Source organism: Thalia democratica, chromosome 3 (assembly GCF_965202585.1).
Source record: "Thalia democratica chromosome 3, ktThaDemo2.hap1.1, whole genome shotgun sequence".
Lineage (NCBI taxonomy): Eukaryota > Metazoa > Chordata > Thaliacea > Salpida > Salpidae > Thalia > Thalia democratica.
Genome location: NC_139167.1, coordinates 62,982,932 through 62,990,681, shown reverse-complemented (window position 1 = coordinate 62,990,681; position 7,750 = coordinate 62,982,932).

Below are 7,750 nucleotides of genomic sequence, written 5' to 3'. Positions count from 1 at the left end.
GCTTCTGTCAGTTAAGTTATTCAACTTTCAAAACTTATAAAGATTAAATCAGTAGTTTTTTTTAATGTAGTCATTACAACATAAAAGCACAATAAGAAAAATAACTTAATAGAATACTTTTTTTAAATCTTACTTAGACTTGATGACATAAATTTTACAGAAAGTAGTTTATTATTACTTAATTTTATTTTTTGCAAAGTCTTAACTTCTTATAGTATAATGATGATAAAATTGTGTACATTTATGACTGATTAAGTTTTTTTTTCAAAAGTTAAGAATAATTGTTGAACATGTTTTTGAGTGATTAAACTTAAGCAGTTACCTAAAGTAAATTAAATATATTATATATAATAATGCACTGTTTAAAAATAATGAATTTACAATTTAAAAATAGTTTCTGTTAATAAATTTTTAATCATTATTAAACCATTGATGTATAAGATTAAATGCACAAATACAAAACAGTGTTTCTAAAACAAGTAATTTGGCTCAATAGGTGCAATTTTTAGCTATCATGAGGTACCTAAATCAATAATTTTTTAGCTTCCTAAATCAATAAATAAATCTAATTGGTAGTTTACGTATATAAAGTGCTAGATTGAGCAATTTATAATAAATTTTTTTATTAAGATGATGATTGTGGAAAAGATATTGGGAAATATACATAACCTGTTCAAGTTTGCATTGTTTGAAAAGTGTTTTTATTTTTATATATAAACTAATAAGCCTGCCTATACAATTTTTGATTTTTATAGTACCATTAAGAAAGTATTACTTTATACTGTTTTTAATCTGAGTTAAAAAAAAATCATTTTGTATTATTTATACATGTTAGATATACTTTCAGTTAGCTTCAGAAATTATTATACTAAGTTTGAAAAAATTAATATATGATTTTAAAGACTTAGAACCAGATTTAGATATGCACTGTTTGCCTTGAGTAAAACTTTGTATACTTAAGACTTTTATTATGAAACTATTTTACCTTTAGGTATAACCTGAGCTGGTGGTGTTTAAAAGTTTGTAGCAAGTTGTAGTTTAAAAAAAATTCATAGGAAAACGTTTTAAAGTTTTTAATTTTCTAAAATTTAGTATATTAGGATTAAATATTTTAATTTATTTAGAAACCTAGGTTTTATTTACCACAACTTTTACCACAACTTTTTTTGATAATATTAATGAACTAAATATCTTAACTTTTTTTTTACAAGCCAGAGTGGCCAAAAAACCTGGAAAACCTAGAACTTAACAATCTAGGCAAAAAAAACCTGGAGTTTGAGAAATTTTGTAAAAACCTAGAATTTCGCACGAAAGTTATGAAAAAACCTGTAATTTTATGAAATTGTCAAAAAAAAACCTGGAATTTTCTTAAATTCTTTTTTCTACAGTTTTGATATAATAAAAATTTTATATCTGTTATTTTTACATTTAAAAAGTATATACAAGTTTTCAATTAGTAAATGATAAATTATTATTCGAATTATGACGTTACTTAATGAAACTAATTCTTACTTGCACTTTCATTGTTTTAAATACAATGAAAAGTCAATAAACAAGAATCTATTTCTGGTTAATGCATCTTAATAGAATTAAGATTGATAGAAAACTAGGAGCAAGACAAAATTAATAGTCGGAGCAAAACAAGAGCAGATGCAAATAAAATTGTCTGATGCAATGTTTTATGCCCAATGTTTTTTACAGCAGCTATAATAAATCTTAATTTTAAATTATGATTTATAATTTATTAATTTTGCCTAATTTATAAAAAGTAGCTATAAAAAGTATTATTTAGTTAGGCTTAATGCTTTCATTTAAATATGGTTAACAATTTGGTTTTAGACAATGATAAATCAGAAGTTGTTTTTCTTTAACATCAGTTAACTAGTATCTTAGTGTGGTTTTTAGACTTAAAGTTTAAGTGTTTAGTTACCTATTTTTGGTTAGTTTAAATTTTAAGCTTTAAATTATCTTTACATTTAACAGTTTAGGCTTTGTTGTTTTATTTTTATAAGTTTTGTTATTTGAGCAAAACACTGTAATTTAACAAAAATTACATTATAGGACCATTAGGATAAAACTATAAACAATTTTCATGTTCAACTAGCAGCAATTAAGCAACTTCTTTAATAGACAACTTTATAAGATTTTAGATAACTTAGACTTCAGTTTTTTTTTTTAATTTTGGTAAAAGTAATATGGTACTACAAAGAACATTATAAAACAACCATGCTGTGTTTTGTTTTTTGTTTGTAACGGCAGCTTGAAAGTACTTCAATCAAATTTAAAGCATTAAAATAATTATATATATTACATCAACTTACAACTCTTCAAAAACATACAATTTTAAAGATTTATAGATTAATATAAAAATTATGACGCACATTTTTGTACAAATCAACGGCCATTACAACGATTCACACGAACAAGATCGTTGGAAACGAAAAACACAGTTTTCTTTCACTAGGCGTTTGGAAAAAAACGATCACAGTACAATAGAAGAATTTTGCCAAGGTATTGATTTATAATAATCTTTTAGTGTTTTATTAAATTTTAAAAATTCATAAATTTTTTTACTATTAGGTTATTAGTTTATTGATTTCATCTTTAACTTGTTATTTAACGTAAAAATTTATTTTAGTTCAAAATTATCACCTTAATAAGACTTGTTTTAAATTTAACTGCTTTTGGCGGAAATATCTTTTACAAATAATCAATAAATCGGACACAAGTTTAGTTTTTATATAGAATGATTTTAAAATGATAATAACATTACAACAAGGTTTCGTCACGGACAGTAGTGGAAGTAATGAAAGCCATTTTCATTACGTTACAAAGCCCGTATTTGGCCCGGGAAACGGTAAATTTATATTGTAGTATTTAAGTTTTCTAATTTTTATGTATGTATAAGCTTCTTAAAGTAAACCAAATTAAAATTTCAGGAACTTTAATCCTTTGCTGAATTCTTAATTTTTTTAGAAATTTGATTTTAATTTTTTTTAACTTTTTAGAGTTGATTCATTAATAATCGATTGCATAAAAGTTTGATATATATATAAACTTTCTTAGGCAGCTTTCCAATGCACGATTTCGTGGAGCTTTGTGAAGAAAAACTTATATATCCGACCATAGTTATAAATACTTTTATAACATGAGTTACTTAGCAGTGATTATTGAATAAATAAACAGTTGACAATTTTTCTATACATTAAATTTTTTTAAAGACTGATTTTGTGCATATACACAACGTCAGAAAGAAATTTTTAACTGTTTTTTAAGTTTTTAATTTCCGGAAACATTTTTAGGTAATAATGTTTTTTTTTTCTCAATAGTTGTTTTCTAACTTTTTTTTTTGATCTATGGAATGCTTAAAACATTTTTTAACTGCAGTTGTTGCTACTATACTTCTGTCATACTTTATTTATCAGTTCTTACGAAATATATAAATAGTTGACAAATTTTCTTTTAACTTGAAATATTTCTATACACTGATTTTGTGAATCTATACAGCGTTAAAATGAACTTTTTAACTGTTGTTATTGTTTTTCATTTCCTGATACATTTGTAGATGATAAGATATTTTTCTTTTTTATCGATAGTAGTTTACCAACATTTTTTTTTGATCTATGCAGTGCTAAAAGCATTTTTTTAACTGTAGTTGTTGCTAGTATACTTCTGTCATGCTTTATTTGTCAGTTATTACGAAATAAATAAAATGTCATTTAAATTTCTGTATATTTATTGTTAATATTTTTAAATGTAAATGATAACAACTAGAATTTTCAATAAAATATATTTTCAAATGTGCTCGAGTATTCTTTTAATTCTGGTTTTAGAACACAGCACTGACACAAATGATTATTTTATTTCAATTTAATTTTAAATACTTTTTTGTTTAATTTTATTAAGTTTTTTAAAAGTTACGTAGATAGCAACAAATTTTTTACAATTTTTTTTGAGTCTGCGTAATATTTTTAATCGTAAATTTGACCTCCTCATTGAAAAGTTACCTATTATAAATATAGATACAGTAGACTACCGCTTAAGTACGCAAATTGAACCCGACCAAAAAGTTCGTACTTAGCACGGGTAGTGCGTACTTTTTGACGACATAGTATGATATGAAATTTAGTTGTTTGTTTTCTTTCCTACAACTAGCCACCAAATAGTTAAACCAAATAAACAAGTCTTTTTATTTTAATTAACATTTGATACATAATTCTAATAGGCAAGTTTTTTTAATAGATTTTAAAAGGACTAATTTTCTTATAAAAAGTTTCTACATAATGCTAGTCAAGCTAAGTTTTGTTAATCCATATTATAATTTTCCATTAGGTAAAAAGTTTTTGATTTTTTTCATATGAAAGAAAAAGTTTCAGGACTGTTTTTGTGAGAAAGTTTATATCATAGAAACATTTATAGTATAAGTGCACAATGATAAGATGCTATTTATTTTTTTTAACTAAGTTTTTTTGTTGTTCTTGCTTCTTTTTATATGTATATTTTGACTTTATAAAAATCGTAACTAGTTTTTGTGATTAACTAGTTTTGTATTATGTCACATTAAAATTAGCCTTTCTTCTGCAGATATTCTGAAAGTTTTTGAATAAAAAAAAAATTAGAAATTTAAAAAAAATGGGTGAAAAGCGCCAAAAAATGACTCTATGGAACAAGTCTTTAGAAAAAATCTAAGTATAAGAAAATTTAGAATTACTCTCTTTAGGTAAGTGCGTACAAAAAGCGAGGTGCGTACCAAAAAAAGTGCGTACTTAAGCGGTAGTCTACTGTAACTGACTTGTAACTTAGTCTTTTACTTAATTAAAATGTCTTGACTTTACACAAAATTTATAAGTGAGCCCAGCTTTAATCATATTTTAGTTGAAGAAAAGGTTCGTATTGACACAAATTTTAATAGTACAAGCTAGATGCGTTAACTAATTTTGATTTGTATGCCAAGGGTCTATAAAACTCCAACGTAGAATTTTTTTTGTTCAAACTTTGTTGCTTTTTATCAAACTCCGCCACTTTACGTGCCTACTTTGTATTAAACGAATGAAATGTTGTAAATGAAAATTAACCAAAATGTTCTTAATTTCTGTTTTGCTGAAAAGTTCTATAATACTGCATTTTTCAGAAAAACACAAAAATGCGCATAATAATTTTCGTTAAACTAATTGCGTTCGAAGTAAATGCAACACAAGCTTGTGAAAAAAAGTAATTTTCAAAGTTATTAAATAAACTGTTATTTTTGAATGTTGATCAATATTTAACCATATAAGCCGAAAGATATGAAATTTAAAATGCAATGGGTCAAGCTAAGTAATTATATTTACTGTGAAATTAAAGTGAAATAAAAAAAAAATATTTAAATTTGTTAGCATTTTAATATAATTGCAATAAAAATGATTTCTGTATTAACTACTAATGCGTGTTCGTTATTAAAAACTTTATTGACTATAGTTTCAGTGTACTAAACAAGATTACCAACGTTTTTGCACTAAGCTAAATTGAAGTAGTTTGTTAAGTTTTGTTAAACTTTGTTATTTGTAGTTATAACTTGTCTACTATTAATTTATTTAATACTTTTTACGCTAGTTTACTTTTAGCTTATTTATTATTTTTATACTTATTTATAGACGCTTTAATTTTTTTGGTATCAAGAACTTTTAGGTCTTAATTATTTAGAATGGAACATTTTTTTTATGTTTAAACAAGCAAAAACTGTAATACAAAACTGTGTATCAAAAAAAACAGACAAACCAAGCGAACGTGTTAGTTCCTTAAAAACTTTTAAGTATTGTGATGCTTTAACTTTTTTACAACGATTTACTCTAAATATTTTTCAAGTAATTACTAAACTAGGGGTCGGCAGCCTTGTATTAGTCGAGGGCAAGTTCTCGTTAAAAAAAGTTCTCGTGGGATGCATTATTTTGAAAAAAAAGTCTTTTAGGGGCGCATTTACTTTATAACCATTCTGATAATCAATTTGAAAATACTATTTTAAATAAAATACTTGCTAAATAATGTAGTTACTACTAAGCAATAGTATACCGTTAGTACTATATAAAAGTCAAAGCGTAAATTCTAATCACTAAAGCTTTACTTTAAATTTTTTTTTAAAACGTTTGCTTTTTGATAAAAAAACTATTTGCGGGCCGCAGTTTGCCGATCCATGTACTGAGTTGAACTGCTTAAGTGACAAAATGGACTTTTTATTAACGCTGTACAAGTTAATGCTGACCATTGTATATATAAATGTTAAACTAAAGAAAACCGCAGAGAAAAAAAAAACAAAGAATTGTTATGAATTACAAAAAATAGACTAAAAACATTTTCAAACAAAATTTTGGAACAAAAATGAATAAAAATAAAAAATTAAAAAAATTTATTTATACCGAAAAAAATACAACAATTGATAGAAAACAACTAAGTACTTTAATTTAAAATTTTATGTAGTGTGAAGTACTTTACCAAATATAAAATGTGATATTTACATTACTATTTGAAAAAAGTATTATAACTATTAAGAATTTTTGCACACACGATCTTTTTGTTTTTTATTTTTTAATTGAGCTTATTTTTACTTGTAAATAGAACGCAATGAACCTCTAAATTCGTGTAGACCTAATTGGTTTTATTTATACTGTAGTGAAACAAAATTATTTTAAAAAATTGTAGAGTCCATGTTGCCATTACTGACTAGGTTATACTTTTTTCCAAAATTGAATTTTACACACTTCTTAGTGTAAGAAAATGCTTTATTAACTTTTTCCATTACCGTTTCTAGTTTGTCATCATCTTTTGTATGCACTGTAAAAAATACTTTATTTTATATTTAACAAGTAAATTAGTTATCAATTAAAATGTTAAAAAGTATTCAGAGTTTATTTTTAGTGTATGAACTTTTAGTTAATAAAGTCGTTTCTACACATACAAAAGTGTATATTATAAAAAATGTAATATATTCAGATTAAACATGTACAAAAGTTTATCTACAATGTTTTAAAAGATAGACAGTACATAACAATAATAACAGTTAATAATATTTTTATTTTCCTCTAAACAGAGTATACTAGTACTTGGTACGGTACTTACTTGGAATTTCAGGTATTTTTGGATTGTATCCAGGAGTTTCCACGTTGAAATACCACGTGATTCCAACAACCACAAATATTGATGCCAGTAATAAAGTTGTAAACACCCACCAGTATTCCTGTTTGTAAACATGTTACTTCACAATTGTAAATTAAATCATTGAAATCAAATATATATGTTGAGAAAAAAGAAGTTTTAAAGGAGAAGGATATGATAGTTTACCAATTTAAAACATATTTTTTTTAATTAAAATAAAAAAGGTATTGTAAAAGGAAAGTAATAACATTTTTATTTATAAAACGTTAATAAACTTATAAAGTTAATTATTTACCATTAAAACTTTTTTACAACAATCATTAAATAATAAAACTAACACTTATCCATCCGTTGATATTATTGTATGTTTCAGATTTGAACACAACATTAACGTATTTTGCAAAAGGACCTTCAGTTTCATATTTTCTGCAGACTGAATTAACATCGCAGTAGCCTATAAAAATTATAAAGAGTAAATGAATGATGTAAATTTTTTTATAAAGTTCCTACATGTTGTATAGTAACTAAATAATAAATATTAATATATATATATATATATATATATATAGTCTTTTGCAAATAAAAAATAACAAAATTAAACTAAAGTTATCTTTCAATTAGT